The sequence below is a fragment of the Malania oleifera genome, chromosome 2 (genome assembly GCF_029873635.1).
Source record: "Malania oleifera isolate guangnan ecotype guangnan chromosome 2, ASM2987363v1, whole genome shotgun sequence".
Taxonomy (NCBI): domain Eukaryota; kingdom Viridiplantae; phylum Streptophyta; class Magnoliopsida; order Santalales; family Ximeniaceae; genus Malania; species Malania oleifera.
This window is the reverse complement of record NC_080418.1, coordinates 50411291-50431826: the sequence shown is the minus strand read 5'-3', so window position 1 is coordinate 50431826 and position 20536 is coordinate 50411291.

Below are 20536 nucleotides of genomic sequence, written 5' to 3'. Positions count from 1 at the left end.
ACAAGTAGCACCCTTTTGCTCTAATACCTTATGCAACCTATGGCTAACACTGAAGCATATCAGGGCACTTACCTTACTCGGTAAGCCCTCGGGTGGATAGTTTATCTCATATTCACACACATTCACATAAATGTTTACAGACAAAAGTTCTTGAGATTACGGAAGATTAGCCGCCCATACAAGTAGCTTCCCTCTGCCCTAATACGTTATGCAGCCTGGTATGGCAACATCTGATACCTATTAGGGCACTCGCCTTTCTCAGCAAGCCCTCGGGCGGAGAGTTTACCTCATCCCAAGTATGCATATTACTAAAACGTATAATATATTTATTACTTTACTCTGTATTTGTTATCTCTATATTATTCATCTTTTCATGTTCTCAGTTTTCACACCTCAGTATTTCACATCACATACATCTCACTTCCACATTTCACATTCACATTTAACTTTCTCTCTATTCTCGTATGCATTCATATATTCTGTTCTCATTTTCTTTGCTGGTTAAATTAACAATTATGTATTTAGAACTCACTATCAGATGGATAACACACTATCACGCTTCCCTCCATGACGGGTTGTGTGGCCTGAAGGTTGGACCTAACCCTTGTCAGCCCATGAGAGTTAAATAAGAACAACAAACTCTTTAGTCTGTAAGTCATATTGGCATTCCCACACTGGTCCAGACTCCAAGGGAAACTCTGCCCTACACGTTACAATCGACCATCCCATCTCCACACTCTCCATGAGACATATGGGTGCACTAGCTCTTCGGAAATCATGCGCAATAGTACTGTGCATAACACGAAACCACAATCCACTGGAGTTCTCAAACCATAACTTGCAATATAACATTCACATTCAACTCTGATTTAACAATCACATACAATAAATATTCTCAACGCATTTCAGTATTTCCAAGATCTTATATATATATATATGTATCATAATTCATCGCAATATATTCTTTTTACTCATGTCACACGATTTAGAATAATACACATATTCATACATTTACTAAAAATACGCCAACCCACATTCATCATTTAATTTACTAAAAATAAACATTTAATTATCTTCACAATTATCTAGAAAATCCATTAGTTTTATTATTCCTTTTTTGCAAATAGTAATTAATAACACAACCCTAAACTCAAAATCACAGTTCAAATGATTGGTTTTTCTAAAATTCGCATAATAAACATATGCTTACAAATATTATTTTTTCATTTTAACCAGTAAATTCAAAAAATTACTTGCTTAATCTAATCCCTTACTTGGTTTCAAGAAATTATGCCTGCAGGGACCCCAACACTATGCCTATGGCGCTCACCCGAACCCTGAATTTATAAATCCTAATTTATCAATTCGAACCTCAAATAATATACTATTTTAATATTTCATAAATTTATAAATTTAAAATAAATAAATAATTCGTCAAAAACTACAAATTTGCTAAATTCCCAAAATCTCACCCTAGCCTTGGAGTGGTGCATGGAAAGTCCAGTTCAAAAATCCGCTTTGCTAGACTTTTAGAGAAATGCTCCTAGAACCATGTGGTGGTTTTAGATCATCAGTTAGGCTAAAAATTTAAAAGAAATTGAGGAGAAAGAGTGGGTTCACCTTACCCTAAGAGTGGTGCCTATAATGCTCCTATGAAAAATCCACTATGGTAAGAATGTCGGTGGCGGAGAATGGAACCCAGCGGTATTTTCCATTTTTCGATCGGCGTCTGTTTGGTCGACTTAATCAAGAAGAGAGAGAGAGAAGGTAGAGGGGAGAGCAGAGAGAGAGAGAGAGAGAGAGAGAGAAAGAGCGCAGGTTCTCTGCTTTTTTTTTTTTTAATTCGCTTGAATATGAAGGATCCTTCAGGATCCTTCAGTTACTTTATATATATATATATATATATATATATATATATATATACATATAATTATATTAATATATTATATTGTATTATTTAATTAATAATAATAATTAATTAATTTTAATTTTAATTTTAATTTTTTTTTCGGGTTACTACATTCTTCCCTCCTTAAAATAATTTCACCCTCGAAATTTGTGAGTTGATAATTCTATTTAGATTATATTATTAACGAACCAATACTTACAACATATTTCACTATACTTTAAAACTAAAAATAACTACATTGATTTAAAACCGGAAATAACTATTGTTTATCTCACAATATAAATTTATTACCTGCTCTTGCACCACGGGCAATGTTTGCACTAGTCGGGATACAAATATTAAACTAGAAAATGGATAAACTTCGAAAACCGGTGTCAATGCTCAGAAACATCATCGTTGATGGATTTACCATGGTTTTATAAAACTTACGACTGAATCAGAAAATCACAAAAGTTTGTCAAGGGATTTCTGCATCCAAGCCATGAAAACTAACTCAGAATTCCTAACAATATCTTAATCCACTCATTCCTATCCCCATCTTAACTCGATCCTATACTTTGGTATTAATCCATCCTAGCTTTTATAGAACCTAACAAGCTAATGCTCTGATACAACTTTGTCACACCCCAAATCCACCAAGTGGGGCCCGAGGTGTGATGTTGAAAAAATGAATTGTATAACGGGTGAGAAACATCTCAGTAAGATGGAATAGACTAATACTAGTGTATGACCATCATGAGGTTAAATGTACAAAATATAATCATCATTTACAAATAAATCCACAATTATGAAATCATTCTCTATCCTTACTCACACATATGCAGCATATTTTACTAACAAGAGTTCCCAAAGATTGGGGTGATTACCCACCCATACAAGTAGCACCCCTCTGCTCTGATACCTTATGATCCTATGGTTACAATTGAAGCATATCAGGGCACTTACCTTACTCAGTAAACCCTTAGGTGGGTAGTTTATCTCGTATTCACACATATTCATACAAATGTTTATAGGCAGAAGTTTTTGAGAATAGGGAAGATTAGTCGCCCATACAAGTGACTTCCCTTTGCCTTAATACATTATGCATCTCAGTATGGCTACATCTGATACCTATCAGGGCACTCGCCTTTCTTAATAAGCCCTCGAGCGGAGAGTTTACCTCGCCCCAAATACATATAATACTAAAACGTATAATACACTTATTACTTTACTCTATGTCAGTTATCTCTGTATTATTTATCTTTTCAAGTTCTCAGTTTTCACACTTCTCTGTATTTCACATCACATAAATCTCACTTCCACATTTCACTTTCTCTGTATTCCCGTTTGTATTCATTAATTATGTTCTCATTTTATTCACTGGTTAAATTAACAATAATGTATTTAGAACTCACTATCAGATGGATAACACACTGTCATGCTTCCTCCCATGACGGGTTGTGCGGCCCGAAGGCTAGACTTGACCCTGGTCAGCCCACCAGAGCTTAAAAAAAAAAAAAAAAAACCTCTTCAGTCTGTAAGTCAAATTAGCTTTCCCACACTGGTTTAGACTCCAGGGGGAACTCTACCCTACACAGCACAATCGACCATCTCGTCTCCACACTCTCCACGAGACGTGTGGGTACATTAGCTCTTCAGAAATCATGAGCAACGGTACTGTGCATAACACGAAACCACAATCCACCGGAGTTCTCAAACCATAACTTGCAATTTAACATTCAAGTTCCACTCTGATTTAACAATCACACACAATAAATGTTCTCAACACATTTCGGTATTTCCAACATCTCATATATATAAGAATTCATCACAATATATTCTTTTTACTTATGCCACACCATTTAAAATATTACACATATTTATACATTTAATAAAAATACGCCAAACCACATTCATCATTCACATTACTAAAAATACACATTTACTTATCTTCACAATTATCTCGAAAATCCATTACTTTCATCATTCCATTTTCGCAAATAATTACTAATAACAAAGCCCTAAGCTCAAAATCACAGTTGAAACCGTTGGTTTTTTAAAAATTTGCATAATAAATATATACTTATACATATTATTTTTCCATTTTAACTGGAAAATCTCTATTCCCTTTACTTGGTTTCTAGAAACTACGCCCGCAAGGATCCCATTACTGTTCCTACGGTGCTCACCCGAACCCTGAATTCATAAATCCTAATATATCAATTCCACCCAAAATAAAATACTATTTTAATATTTCCTTAACTCATAAACTTCAAATAAATAATTAATTTCCCAAAAGCTACAAATTTGCTTAGTTTCCTAAATCTTAACTTAGCCTTGGAGTGCTGCTTGGAAAGCCCAGTTCGAAAATTCGCTTTACTGGACTTATAAGGAAACGCTCTTAGAACCACATGGTGGTTTCAAATTGTCAACTAGGCTGAAGATTCGAGAGACATTGAGGAGAAAGACTGGGTTTACCTTACCCCAAGAGTGGTGCTTACAATGCTCCTACGAAAAATCCACTTCTGTAGGAATGTTAGTGGCGAAGAATGGAACCCAGCAGTAAATTTCATTTTTCGATCAGCACTCGTTTGGCCAATGAAATCGAGGAGAGAGAGAGAGAGAGAGAGAGAGAGAGAGAGAGAGAGAGAGAGAGAGAGAGAGAGAAGGAGAGAGAGTGCAGTTTCTTTTTTTTTTTTTCAATTCATTGGAATTTGAAGGATCCTTGAGTTATTATACATATATATTATATTATATTATTTAATTAATTTAATTAATTAATTATTTTTATTTTTATTTTTATTTTTTTCCTGGGTTACTACATCAGTGGTGGTATAATTTTTCTAAGCATCATTCAAAGTACGGCTCGCATAATAGATGACAAACGGCTTGTTGTCGACTCTTTGACGTAGAATGACACCAAGAGCAAAATCATTAACATAAGTCATGATTTCAAATGGCAAGTCCTATCGAAGAGGTTGCATAATGGGTGCAATAGTCAAATGTTTCTTCAGTGTTTCAAAAGCCTGTTGACATTCATCAATCCGCGAAAATTCAGTCTCATTTTGTAATAAAGTACACAGTGATTTAGCAATATTACTAAAGCACTGAATGAAACACCTATAGAGGCCGACATGACTAAGGAACGAATGGATATCCCTAATTGTCTTAGGGACAGGTAACTTGGAAATTAGCTCTACCATGGCTTTGTCAACCTCTATACCATGCTCAAAAACCAAATGACCAAGTACTAAACCACTACTTACCATAAATTGACACTTTTCCCAATTCAAAAGCAAATTCTTTTCTTCACATCTTTTCAGAATAATAATCAAATTTTTTAGACAAATATAAAAGGAATTACCAAAAAAAGAAAAGTCATCCATGAAAATTTCACACATATCATCTAACGTATTAGAGAAAATACTTATCATGCAGCGCTGGAAAGTAGTAGGTGCATTGTATAGACTGAATGACATTTTGCGAAAGGCGAAAGTACCGAAGGGACAAGTGAAGGTAGTTTTCTCTTGATCCTTAAGTGCTACAAGAATCTGATAATAACTAGAAAATCCATCCAAGAAATAGTAAAGGGAATTACCTGCTACTTTTTCGAGTATCTGATCTAGGAAGGGTAGTGGAAAGTGATCCTTTCGGCTAACCAAATTCAATTTATAATAATCAATGCACATTCTTTAACCCATTACTTTCCTATATGGGATCAACTCTTCATTAGCATTTTCAATGACAATCAAACCATATTTCTTAGGAACTACTTGTGATGGACTTACCCACTTGCTGTCGGAGATCGGATAGATGATGTCGGATAGATTTTAGCACTTCTTTCTTTACCACTTCCTTCATTGTTTGATTCAGTCTCAGCTGCGCATCACGATTCGGTCTAGCGTCTCCTTCTAGGAAGATGTTGTGAGTGCAGATCGAAGAGTCGATAATGTTGATGTCTGTAATGGTCCATCATCAATTTTAGAATCACTAGTAAAAGTAATAGGAGATCAATCTGATTTTGTGCTCTGTGTTACACTACTGGTGCTAAGTGAAATTTTAGACAGTCTATTCAAAAGATCTCTAACCCAAGGCATCAAACATTAATTCAAGCAGCATAAATTCTCCAATATAGCAGCAAACAAGAATGATCAAAATTTTCAAATCTTTCAATTTTTTATTTTCTTTTTTTTAATAAAAAATAAAAATAATTGGAAAAACACAAATTTTGAAATTAAATTTGGCACTCCCTCATAATGGCACCAAAAACTTGACTCACTCTAAAAATGAGTAGCTTAGAAGCTATCCCAAGTACAGGAGTTCAGTCATGTAGTAATTAGCCAAAGGGTCAGATCGTCTCATCAGGGAATGCAGTTTAATTTCAAATTTTGCACAAATCCAAATGAAAATAAGAAAAAAAGGTCTACTGAACACAACTCATATTCAGTTTCCTGGGATTTTTGAGATTTGTACAATGAAATTTTAACCCTAACTAAAGATTGAACGTGCGTAAAAATTACCAATGAACTCACTAATCAAATGAAGATACACTAAAATTAAACTCATCAATGATGTAAAAATAGATACCCAACTCAATACAATGATAACTTGAACAAAATAAATAAATTCTGTAATATCTCAACTAAATAAAAGCAAACTGAACTAAATAATAAATAAAGCACAACTAAATAAACTAACTTTAATAATAAACTCAAACAAGATTTAACTCCAATAAGATCTTAAAAAAACTAATTTAGATACTGAAAATACCCCAAAGAAATATTTATGTCCCATCAAAGACTTTAAGTAAGAAAAGTAAACTTATTTTTTATAGTAAATAATAACCCAATAAATGTTTAAGATTCAAAACAAGACTGTGAAAAGAAGAATCTAAACTTAATTATTCAAAATAACCCAACTAAACTAAAATTCCATCGATGACTTTGAATAAAAAAGAAAATGCAAATAATAATAACCCAATTAGAAAAACTAAAAATTCCAATGGAGACTTTTAAATAAAACAAGAATAACAATAAGCAAAACAAGTGTTTAAATGGAAAAGAGAAAAAAAGAGAGAAAAGAGAGAGTTAAGAGAAGAAGATAAATAAGAGAGATGAAAGAAGAGATGAGAGAGAGAGAGAGAGAGAGAGAGAGAGAGAGAGAGAGAGAGTGCAAGAGCGAGAGAGAGAGAGAGAAGAAGAAGAAGAAGAAGAAGAAGAAGAAGAAGAAGAGGTTCGGCTTACAGCAAGACAGCCTTGCTTTCAGGTTCTCCCTTCCCCGCACACAGCAGCACACATGGTAGCAGCAAGGGGAGAGTACAACAACTTTGGCAGAAGGCAGCAGTGTAGCAATTGAAGGTAGCAGTAGCAAAGGCAGTGGTAGGTAGTAGCATAGGTAGTGACAGGCAACAACAACAACTTGTAGCAGTAGAGCAGAGATAGAGCCGAGAGGAAAGGAGCTGAGAATGAGGGATAGGAGAGGGAAAAAGAGAACCAAAACTAAGGAAGAGGAGAGGGGTACGAGAACAGAGAAGAAAGGTCGAGAAAGAGAGGGGGCTGAGGTGCTGAAAAAAAAAGCAAAAGAAAAGAAAGAAAAAAACAAACTCTTCTGACAACCCTAGATGCCTCCTTTTTTAATAATTCAGTCCCAGCACACACATGCAGACACTACATGGCTAGGTCACATCATTCCAGCCTAGCTTGTTTTTTTTTTTTTTTTTTTTTTTTTGTGTTATTGTCTAGCCCTTGCTATCTTTATGGTGGGTCTACTTGGATACTCACGGACATGGGCTTGCATAGCCGGGTCAATCACACATGGGCTTCGCATCTTCATGCACTTCAAAGCCCAAGCTCAAGTGTAGAGCCCAAAGAAATTATAATAATTAAATAATAAGGGAAAGGAGAGAGAAAGGTAAATTGTAATTTAAATAGGCTCTCATCGATGAACACAACACATTCATTGACAAACACGCTTGATGAGATCGTCGACAAGGACACGTGTCTCGTCAACGAAAAGTTACCGAGAGACTATTTTCAGTTCTGAATTTCATTGACGAGGAATAAACATTCGTCGACGAATTCCCTTCATGGCCTCGTCGATGAGGTGATGTGTCTCGTCGACGAGTGCAGGTGTATAGTTAGCCCTAAACTTGAATTTCAATGTAGAATTCTAAAAAAAAAAAAAATAGATTCTCTCTCTCTCTCTCTCTCTCTCTCTCTCTCTCTCATGTTCATCCCTCTCCCTTCTCTCTAAGATTTTGGGTCCATTCTTTGCTGGATCAATGATCCGAAGCCGCCACGCTACTCTTGGGGAAGTTCTCTTCAAGTCTGCTAGAGTAGATCGTTTGTGGAGCTAACTTGGATTTCATCCCAAATTCAAGGTAAGGTTTTTATTTAGTATTTGACTTTCCTACAGTTGTAGAAAATGTAGTACTCGAAGAAATACTGAAGTTTTGTTTGAGGCAATGTTATTTTCAAGGTGTTGAACAAGGAACCCTACGGGTGTAGGACTAGTGATTTTACGGGCTTTTCAGTAGTTAGGTAAGGGAGTAAAGTGAAGCAGTAATTTTTCATGAAAATTATTATTATTTAATAGCATATTTATTTTTTGGAAACATGTATTATGTATGAATATATTTGGGGATATACTGCTATTACACCAAAGTATGTTTTTAGTATGAAATGTCAGGAAATGTGATTTCAGAATAGAATTCATGGTTTTATTTAGTTTGTGTGGTGTGAATATTATTTTCCGCATATTGTATTATGTTAAGTCAATTTTATAGAAAAAAGCATGTTTCAGTTATTTTTAAGAATAACGTGATAATATAGTAAATTATGATTTCAAAATATATGATGAACAGTACATCTATTCAGATTAGTATGTATGATATGTTTGGCGTAAGGTCGTGATTGATAGCCAACACAAGGCCGCAGTTATAAATGTATTAGGAGCAAGGCCGTAATTATTTATGTTATTACAGAATTCAGAAAATGCTATCAATTTATTTACATCAAAACAATATATTATCATGTACTATATGTTATTAGAACCCGGATGATAGTTCAGATCGGTTATCAGGAGCACGGTACCATAGCTATACAGTTCAGTTCAATTCAAACTTGTGCTAACTGTCCCTGCCAGTAGAGGGGGTGGAAGATGGATAGTCGGTGTGGCTTGTACTGTAGAGTTGTAGACGTCCACCTGGTAGTCCGGACTAGGGTGTGGTGGGCCCATCGTACTTACAAACATTTTTGACTCGTAGTGGTCGGCCAGCCATCGTCGGGTCTCGCCTTCGGGCTACACAACCCGTCATGGGGGGTAATACATGACATCAACTAGCTACTCATCCTGGGTAGATTTCAGAATTACTAGTTATATCAGATGGTTTTATGTACAGTGAGATACAATATGATTTAGTAAAACTATGAAATTGTATGTTTGCTCAGTTATGATATTATCAATGTTTTCAAGCATGTGACATGTACTATATATTTATTATAGCACACAAATATTCATGTTACCACAAAAATGTATTTAGTTTATTTCCCTTACTGAGAGGTATCTCACCCCAGCTTAAACCATTTTAGGGAACTTAGAAAAACAGGCGGACCGAGCCCGCCGTTGAGGCAGTTTTTACTACCCCACTAGGAGGGTGAGTTTTGAGTTAGGATTAGCTGGTTTTTGGTTTTAGATCCTAGTTTTATCTTTTGAAGTTTTGAGGATTGTATTTATAGACTATATAGTGGAATGTAGGTAACTCTAGTATAATGTATTTTATGGCTAAGTGGATGGAATTTATGTTTACTGCTGTTTAGATTTTTGCTGTGTGTAACAGGTGTGCCCCCATTACCCACGGGTTTAGGTTGACTTTGTTATGTTTTAAGTAATGATAATTAATATTGTTGGTTATGTAGTAAATTTAGCATGTCGTTACAATTTGGTATCAGAACCTAGGATGCTAGGTTCCGTAGACTTTAGAATGCAACAACAACAATACCAAAGTATAGGTTAAAGGAATTTGAGGTCTGGTTTTGTAGTCTAGATGCAGGACTTTCGTGATAGTTTGTGTGTCTTTCCTAGGGTGACGATTTCAGGAAAGCCATGGTAAACTATTGACGGGTTGGGTATCTAGGTTGTAAGATTGAACCTTGAATTTAGATCAGGGATGATGAATTAGTTAAGCATATAATATACAAGTTAGATGATATGTTATGGTAATAGGGTCCTAAGCTAAGTTTATTGTCTTTTAAGGATGAACCCTAGAGGTAGTAGCGCCCATGCTAGTGGTAATGAGGGTGCTGGGCCTTTGGACGCTGCAGGTGGCGATTCAGATGCAGTATTGGGTAGTGTGACTCAGCAAGTCATGGCTGAAATTGCAAGGAATTCTAGAGAGTAGGGTAGTCCGTCTATAGGCCTTGACAATTCGATTAAGAAGTTTATTAAGATGAATCTTCCTGCTTTCTCAAAAGGAATTGATCCCAGAGTCATTGAAATCTAGATGCATGAGATTGAAAAAGTATTTACAGTGCTACAATGTACTAAGGAGCAAAGGGTGCTGTTCGCTACGTATAAACTAACTGGAGAGGCCGAAAGATGGTGGAGGACCGTGAAACTTCTAGAGTAGCAGAAGACAATGCCTATAGAGATGACATGGGAGTGATTTAAGGAGATATTTTTCGATAGATATTTTTCAGTCTCATCCAGAGAAGCCAAGATTAAGGAGTTCTTGAATCTGAAGCAAGGACAACAAACAGTGCAGTAGTACACGGCGAGGTTCATTGAGTTATCTTGTTTTGCCTCGTATATTATTCCAGATGAGACAAAGAAAGTAAGACAGCTTGAAAGTGGTATGAGGAGAGAATTATATAAGCAAGTGTCGATACTAAAATTGCAAGATTTTGCTGAGCTGATAGACAGGGCAACTATGGTAGAAGCTGGAGAGTGCTTGGAGGCCGACGAGCAGAGATAGAGGAAGAGAACCACGCCTTCTGGTTCCCAGCAAGGGTTTAGTCATGATTCATGGAAGAAAGGTGGCTACTATAGGGATGGGAGATAAGAGTCATGGAATCTTGGTTTTCAAGGTATGTAGTCTTTTCTAGCTTGCCTAACTTATGGGAAGAGACACTCGGGTGAGTGTCATGCTGGGTAACGTATTTGCTACCGATGTGAGGAGCCAGAGCATATGATAAGAGACTGTCAGGCTCAGATTGGAGCTACTCGAGCACCCAGACCTGCTCGATAGGTCCATGAGGATGTGTGTAGATTATAGGGAAATTAATAAGGTGACAATCAAGAACAAGTATCCTCTACCCCATATAGATGATTTATTTGACTAGCTCCAGGGTACACGAGTGTATTCTAAGATTGATCTCAGATCAGGTTATCATCAAGTAAAGGTAAGGGCAAAAGATGTATCGAAGACAGCCTTTTGGACCAGGTATGGGCATTATGAGTTTCTTGTTATGCCTTTTTGTCTGATGAATGCTCCTGCAATATTTATGGATTTGATGAATAAAATCTTCCACCAATATTTAGACCATTTTGTTTTTATTTTTATTGATGATGTACTAGTCTATTTGAGGAGCTATGAGGAGTATGAGACGCATTTAAGGCAGGTCTTATAGACGCTCAAGGAAAAGAAGTTGTATGCCAAGTTCAGTAAATGTGAATTCTGGCTCGAGAAGGTTGTGTATTTTAGGCATTTTGTATCAAGGAATGGAATTTCTATGGATCCTAGTAAAATTGATGCGATAATGAATTGGGTTAGACTGAGGAACGTCTAGGAGATCAGGAGTTTATTAGGGCTAGCTAGTTATTATCGTCATTTTTTTTAGGGATTCTTAGCATTATTAGGGCCTTTAACGTGACTAACTAGGAAGAACGTCATATTTGAATGGGATGATAGCTGTGAGTAGAGCTTCCAAGAATTGAAGCAAAGACTTGTTACGACACCAGTGCTGATCATCCTATCAAGGGGTGAAGGTTATGTTATCTACAGTGATGCATCATTGAAAGGACTTAATTGTGTATTGATGCAGCATAGTATGGTGGTAGTGTATGCTTCCAAGAAATTGAAAGAGTATGAAAAAACTACCCTACCTATGATCTTGAATTGGATGCAGTAGTACATGCATTGAAGATTTGAAGGCATCGCCTGTATGGTGAGCGATGCGAAATCTTCTCTGACCATAAGAGTTTAAAGTACTTTTTCACTCAGAAGGAGCTGAACATAAGGCAGAGAAGGTGGTTGGAGCTTATTAAATATTTTAATTGTACTATCAGTTACCACTTAGGGAAAGCAAACGTGGTAGCTGATGCACTGAGTAGGAAGTCTATGAGACCGGCCCTGGCAGCTATGGAGATTCAGTATTCGATTATGATGGATCTGGAGAGATTTGACATAGATTTGGTCAAAAGTCATCCTCAGGCATGTATCACCAGTTTAGTGGTGCAGATCTGCAAGAAGGGATTAAAGCTGCTCAGAAGGAGGATACGAAATTAGCAGAGGTAATGGTTAGAGTACAAGGTGGACAGGGAGAGGAATTTTGTATTATAGATGATAGAGCTTTGTGGTTCTGTTCTAGATTATATGTTCCTGTTGATGCTGATATCAGAAAGACCATTTTAGAAGAGGCTCACAGATCTTAATACACTGCTCATCCCGGAAGCACAAAAATGTATAGGGATTTGTGAGAGTCTTATTGGTGGAATGGTATGAAGAAGGAGATTGCCGAGTATGTAGCATAGTGTTTAACATGCCAGTAGGTAAAAACTGAGCACCAGAGGCTAGCAGGTCAATTGCAGCAACTTTTTATCCCAAAGTGGAAAAGTGATCATATATTTATGAATTTTGTTTTTGGGCTGCCATCAGTATTGCATGGTCAGAAAACAATCTAAGTGATTGTAGATTGTTTGACTAAGACCGCCCATTTCCTTCCCATCAAGATCATCTACTCCCTTAATGAATTGGTAAAGATATATATTTAGGAGATCGTCTGTTCTCACGGTGTGCCATTGTCTATAGTGTCAAATCGAGACCCGTATTTCACATCATGATTTTGGAGGAGCTTGTAGGAGACTTTAAGGTCTCAGTTATCTTTTAGCACGACGTTCCATCCTCAGTCAGATGGGCAGACTGAGAGGATGATTAAGATATTAGAGGATATGCTTCAAGCATGCATGCTGGATTTTGGTGGTAGTTGGACCCAGTTTATGCCGCTAGTGGAGTTCGCGTACAATAACAGTTATCAATCTAGCATTGGCATGACATTGTTTGAGACACTTTACGGTAGAAGATGTCCTTATCCTCTATGTTGGGATGAGATGGGTGAACGGCGAGTTGTGGGACCAGATTAGTGCAGCAAGCGTATGATAAGGTTCAGTTCATCAGAGATAGAATCAGTGCAACTCGTAGCCAACAGAAGAGTTACGTCTATAATCGCCACAAGAAATTGGAGTTTGATATTGGCGATCATGTGTTTTTGAAAATAGCTCCGTTAAAAGGGGTTATGAGATTTAGAAAGAAAGGTAAACTTAGCCCCAGGTTCATTGGGACGTTCGAGATTTTAGGAAAAGTGGGGCCGGTTGCCTACAACTTAATTTTACCACTTGTGTTGTCCAGGATACATGACGTATTCCATGTCTCCATGCTGAAGAAATATGTCCCAAACTCTTCTCATGTAATTCATTATAGTGAATTAGAGCTTAGTGTTTCACTAGTTTATGAGGAGGTACCAGTACAAATTCTGGATAGAAAAGAACAGGAATTATGTAATAAGAAGATTCCTCTAATAAAAGTCCTGTGGAGAAATCACACAATAGAAGAAGCTTCTTAGGAACTCGAGGAACAAATAAGGCAAAAATATCCACATTTACTTAGTTGAGTTCGGTTATAATCAGAAAAGTGTAAGTAGTTATGAAATGTTTCTTTTGTAGGTTAGTCAATGTATGTAATAGTTTAGCTAGTAAGTAGTATTTTGGTTTTGGGAGAATTTTATTTTATATATGTAATCTCCCAAATCTCAGAATTTAACCACGGTATTCCTCCGCTATAAGTGAGGGTAAGTAATAAAAGAAGTATACTGTTTATTTTTAGGGGATGGTGAATCATATGGATAGTAAATTTCAAAGACGAAATTTTTATAAGGAGAGGAGAATGTAGAGACCCAAATAAATTATAATAATTAAATAATAAGGGAAAGGAGAGAGAAAGGTAAATTTTAATTTAAATAGGGTCTTGTCGATGAACACAACATGTTCATCGATGAACATACTTGATGGGATCGTCGACGGAGACACGTGTCTCATTGATGAGAAGTTACCAAGAGGCTATTTTGAGTTATGAATTTCATCGATGAGGAATATACGTTCATTGATGAATTCCTTTCGTGGCCTCGTCGACAAGGTGACGTGTCTCGTAGACGAGTGCAAGTGTATAACTAGCCATAAATTCGGATTTCAGCGTAGAATTCTATAACAAAATAGATTCTCTCTCTCTCTCTCTCTCTCTCTCTCTCTCTCTCCTATTCATCCCCTCTCCTTGCTCTATAATATTTTGGGTCCATTCTTTACCGGATTGACGATCCAAAGCCGCCACGCTACTCCTGGAAAAGTTCTCTTTAAGTTTGCTGAAGTAGATCGTTGGTGGGGCTAACTTGGATTCCATACCAAATTTAGGGTAAGACTTTTATTTAGTATTTGGCTTTCCTACATTTGTAGAAAATGTAGTACTCGAAGAAATACTGAAATTTTGTTTAGGGAAATGTTGTTTTCAAGGTGTTGAACGAGGAATCCTACGGGTGTAGGACTAGTGGTTTTAGGGACTTTTCAATAGTCAGGTAAGGGAGTAAAGTAAAGCAGTAATTTTCCATGAAAATTATTACTATTTAATAGCAAATTTATTTTCAGGAAACATGTATTATGTATGAAAATATATGGGGAAACACTACTATTACACCGAAGTATGTTTTTAGTATGAAATGTCCAAAAATGTGATTTTAGAAGAGAATTCATGGTTTTATTCAGTTTGTGTGGCATGAATATTATTTTACGCGTATTGTATTTTGTTAAGTCAATTTTACAAAAAAAGCATATTTCAGTTATTTTCAGGAATAACATGATGATAATGTAAATTATGATTTCAGAATATACAATGAACAATACATTTATTCAGATCAGTATGTATGATATGTTTGGCATAAGACCGTGATTGATAGCTGGCGCAAGGCCGCAGTTATGAATGTATTCGGCGTAAGACCGTAATTATTTATGTTATTACATAAGTCAAAAAATGCTATAATTTATTTATGTTAAAATGGTATATTATCATCTACTATATGTTATAAGAACCCAGATGATAGTTTAGATCAGTTATCAGGAAGACGGTACCATAGCTTTACGGTTCAGTTCAGTTCAGACTTGTACTAACTGCCCCTGCAAGTAGAGGGGATAGGAGATGGATAGTTAGTGTGGCTTTCAGTGTAGAGTTGTAGACGTCCACCTGACAGTCCAGACCAAGGTGTGGCAAACCTATCCTACTTAAAGACATTTTTGACTAGACAGTGGTCGGCCAGCCATTGTTGGGTCTTGCCTTCGGGTTGCACAACCCATCATGGGGGCTAATACATGACATCAACTAGCTAATCATCTTGGGTAAATTTCATAATTACTAGATATATCATATGGTTTTATGTAGAGTGAGATACAATATGATTTAGTAAAACTATGAAATTGTATGTTTACTCAGTTATGATATTATCAGCTTTTTCAAGCATATGACATGTACTATATATTTATTATAGCACACAAATATTCAGGTTGCCACACAATTGTATTTAGTTTATTTCCCTTACTGAGAGGTGTCTCACCCCAACTTAAACCATTTAAGGGAACCTAGAAAAAAAGGCGGACTAAGCTCACCATTGAGGCAGTTTTTACTACCCCGCTAGGAGGGGGAGTTTTAAGCTAGGATCAGCTAGTTTTTGGTATTAGATCCTAATTTTATCTTTTGATGTTTTGAGGATTGTATTTATACAATATATGGTGGAATGTAGGTAACTATGGTATATTGTATTTTATGGCTGGGTAGATGGAATTTATGTTTACTACTGCTTAGGTTTCTGCTGTGTATGACTGGTGTGTCACCGTTACCCGCAAGTTCAAGTTGACTTTGTTATGTTTTAAGTTAATGATAATTAATATTGTTGATTATGTAGTAAATTTAGCAAGTTCTTACATCGAGACTCTTTTAATTGAGCTCCATCATATGACTGTATCCCCTTAGCTGCATGGATATTCACAACGCGACCCATATGCTCACAGCCTTCGTACCTGGTTCATGCACAACCCACGTATTTTCATTTCGAATTTAATGTCCACAAATTGTCCTGCATTAATGGAATACAAATGTCTGTAAATTTCTGACAAAAATAAGATATTAATCTCAAGATTATCAAATGAGCTCAACGTTAAAAATATTAGACATAATTGGGCATTTAATCAGAATTATAATCTCGAATGCACAATTTTAGACACCTAATTATGCAACTTTGATGCATAATCACCAACCATCAGTAGTATGCAAAGTGGATAGTAGGTGAATGGGCAATTGAGTGATGCAGTCAATGAAAAGAAGTATGATGTTTAAAGTTACAAACCCAGAAGAAAAGCATGTGAGCAAATAGAAAAAAAAAATTGTTTCTTCAAAATGTTGTCCCTAGGCCTATGTTTCGTCTCCTTCATTACAAGATTCTACCCCATCTTTAGCTATGTCCATTTGCTCCTCATCTCCTTCATTGCTCAATTCATGAACACAATCGTTAAGCTCATTGAAGTTTACAACCATAAGCCTCTCTAGCTCTCTATACCGGTGCTATGAGGTGATGGCAAATTCTCTGACCTTATTTTGAAGAGCTGTATATGGAGCATTAGATGATGAAGCCAGCTCCCTTATATTTGCCTTTATGGACTGTTTGATCTAGAATTGGGATTCCATAAACTCAGTGAAGGAACCAGTAAAGCCTGTGATGGCAGCCATTAATTTAGCATTGGATGGCTGTGGAGGTTGTTCCTGTGGAACTTCTTGCTGGCTAGCCTATCTCTTACCAGCCGTGGGCATCCACGTATTATCGACAAGTTCATATCCCATAAGCCTCAAGGTGACAAAGGAGAACATATCTGCATTCCTCCTTCTCTTAAGCATAGAATAATTATTATGACAATTTTGCGTCTAACAAACCTTGAGAACATCCATTTTATCATCAAACTCGGCAAGTCTAATTTCTTTCTAGTGAAGAGGCAGCACATGATGAAGCAGTCTAGATAGGACAAATGCACCTTAGACCCGACCTTAGGTAGAATATTATACATAATCAAATGATGAACTACTTTTGCCTCTAAACTAAAGGACCTATAGTCTGAAGGGTGATTGGGATTTGCATTTGGGATAGTCATCATAAGATTTGAAAACCTTTCAATTAAAAACTCCTATTCATTTATCCATGTAAACACTGCACTAGGAGATTCAAACTGTCCCCTCCCAATATCAAGGGTTTCAGCCAGGTAATCAACATCAAATCTAAGACCAGTTTCCATAACCTTGGGGTAACACCCATCGTCATCGTGGCCCAAATTTGCATAAAATAGTTTGACGAAGGTAGGGTAATGCCCTCTGGACTAGTAGGACATGAAAGAGTCCCATCCATGATGCCTAAACATATCCAAAATATTTTTGAAATGTTCTTCCATAAAAGTGAGATTAAAGGCTTTACCTAGAATAGCTTCCTTGGGATGGAAGTCCCTCGCGTATCGCGCCTTTGCTCCCACTAAGATAAACTAGCTGTCATGTGCAATACCATCTTCCTGAACATCAATGTGTTCATTTGGCCTAGCCATGGTTGAAGATGGTAGGCAAGAATGTGAGTTTTTGAGAGAGGCTGTAAACAGATGAAAAATGAAGGAAGGCTCTCAGTTTTTTTGTGAAAATGAACTTGTCCATGCGTGGAATATATATAGCCGCGAAGTTCAGTCAACTAAGGGAGGGTTCGGTCCACCAAGGCGTAATAAATGTTGCTTAGACTGTGTTTGAACGGTCGACCATTACAGTGTCTGGTCGATTGAAACTTAAGGTGATGTTTCATTTCCCATAGTTCGATCGATCGATTGATTTTGTTCTTGAAGGGAATGGTCGACCAAATGATATTCAACTTTGAGTTCGGTCAGCTAGCAATAGACTGAAGCGTATTTGGTCGATCGATGACCTTAAGTGTAAACACAATGGTCGACTGATAGTAGGTCAAAGTCAATGGTACGGTCAACCGAAGTCATCAAGGCATACATGTTTGGTCGATTGTGCTTAGTTAACAATGCAATTTTGACTTATTCCTTGTTTTTCAAGAATAACCAATGGTTTTTCAAATAAGGTGGGATCTATGGAATGGATTTCCTTAAAGTTAGGGCTTGTGTAATGGAGAACAGTTGTGTAAAGACCTAAAAATTATAATAATTAAATAATAGAGAGGAAAGAAAATTTAAAAGGGGATTAAAGCAGGGTTCGTTGACGAATGCCTTGGTTTCATCGACGAACTCCCATGTAGTGTTTGTGGATGAGTTTCAGTATTCGTTGATGAAGAGATACCGAGGAGGGTATTTCAAACCCATCGGTTCATTGGCGAGCTCTTCACCCTCGTCAACCAACTCCCTTCTTTGGTTCATCGACGAGTACACGTGGCTTGTCGACGAGGCCACGTGTCAAGTCACTAATAAATATGCTAAAATCGGGATTTAGTGTGAAATCTCTCTCTCTCTCTCTCTCTCTCTCTCTCTTTTTCTCTATCTATCTCTCTTATTTTATCTCTCTACCATCGATTTCTTCTCCTTCTTTCTATAAATTCGGCTCCATTTCTCCCCATTTCGACGATCAGAAGTTACCACATTGATCCTAGGGAGATTCTCTACAACTTGGCTGGAGCAGAATTTTAGTTTGAAAGTTCAGGTACCATCCCAAAATCATGGTAAGTGGGTTATTTAAGGTTTATTTGGTTAGTAGGCTTTTCTGAGCCCAAATTCTGTATTAAATATTGATATACTGGTGTTTGGGATGATTAAACTAGGGTGTTACGATTTCAGGGTTTGGGGTTCCAAATACTTCAGGCATGGATTGAGAAGCCCCCGTGGGTATCATTTTAGGAACCCAGGTAAATGATAAATGGTTCATAGTTTAGAAAAGTGGATATGATAATTATTTTGGATATTCAGTTGATTGACAGGGAGATATATATATATATATATATATATATATATATATATATAGTTTTAGGGTTTGGAATTACGAGCACCGTAGGTGTGAGATAGAGAAATAAAAAATAGAACTCAGATATTCAAGTAAGGGGAAATATGTTATGCCATATAATTTAGATATTTTATCAGTATAACACAGTATTTGAATATAAGTTACAGAGTATGGTTTAAAACTAAATAAAGCATGGAAATTATACAGTACTACAATTTATATTTATAGAATTTTATTTAATTGTGTGGCATGAGAAAAATATTGGAATATTTACAGAATTTTATACAGATTTACAGACCTATGATTATATAGTTTTTATAGAGTTGTGAAATATAGTTTATATAGTTTTATTTATAGAGCTACGACTATACAAAGTTTTATAGAATTATAGTTTACATGGTTATATAGAATTACAATATAAAGTATTTTACAGAACCATGTTAATATAGTATTTTATAGAACCATGATTATACAGAGTTTTATAGTACCGTGATTACATAGAATTTTATAGTACCATGACATATAGAGCATAAAACCATGACATACAGAAATACAATTATATAGAAATATAGTAATACATAAATACAGTTAAATAGAAATACAACTATATAGAGATATAGTTATACAGAGATTTACATAGTCATGGTTAATATAGATAATATAGAAGCATGGTAAAACAGTTAGATCTTAAATAGAAATAGTACTATATAGTATCAGACCCTAATGGAACAGAACAATTTACAAAACGTGGTACCATATCGATACAGTATAGATAGTGCAACCATATGTCTCAAATAGAGTATGGCATAGCTGATTGTGCCATAGGTAGAGTAGAGGACTCCCTGGCATCCAAACCAGGAGGAGTGAGGCCTTTCGTGCAAGATGCATATACAAATGCATATAGTTAGGTTGACATTGGAGGGCCAACTAGTGTCTAGCCCCGCCTACAGGCTGCACAACCTAGCCATGAGGGGTTAATTCATGACATACAGCCATCTAGGGGAGGTTTTCAGAGTTATGTATGTATCATAGCATTCACAAAAAACAGAGATTACTTATTATAGATAGAATTATGATTGAATAGATAACTCAGAAAATAATGTATTTTAAATGACACAGATGTGGATTGTTATACTGATATTTTTTACATGATATCATATTTACAGTTTTAATTAAAAAGTAAAATTTATGTACAGACTCATTTGCCACACACTGGTAATAACATGTTTTCTCCTTACTAAGAGGTGTCCCCCAACATTATAAATATTTCAGGTAACCCAGAGAGGCGGGCAGGGCCAGCTTAGAAGTAGAGGAGGTGGCAGAGTCGGCATAGTTTTGGGGCAAGTCTTGGGCTAGAT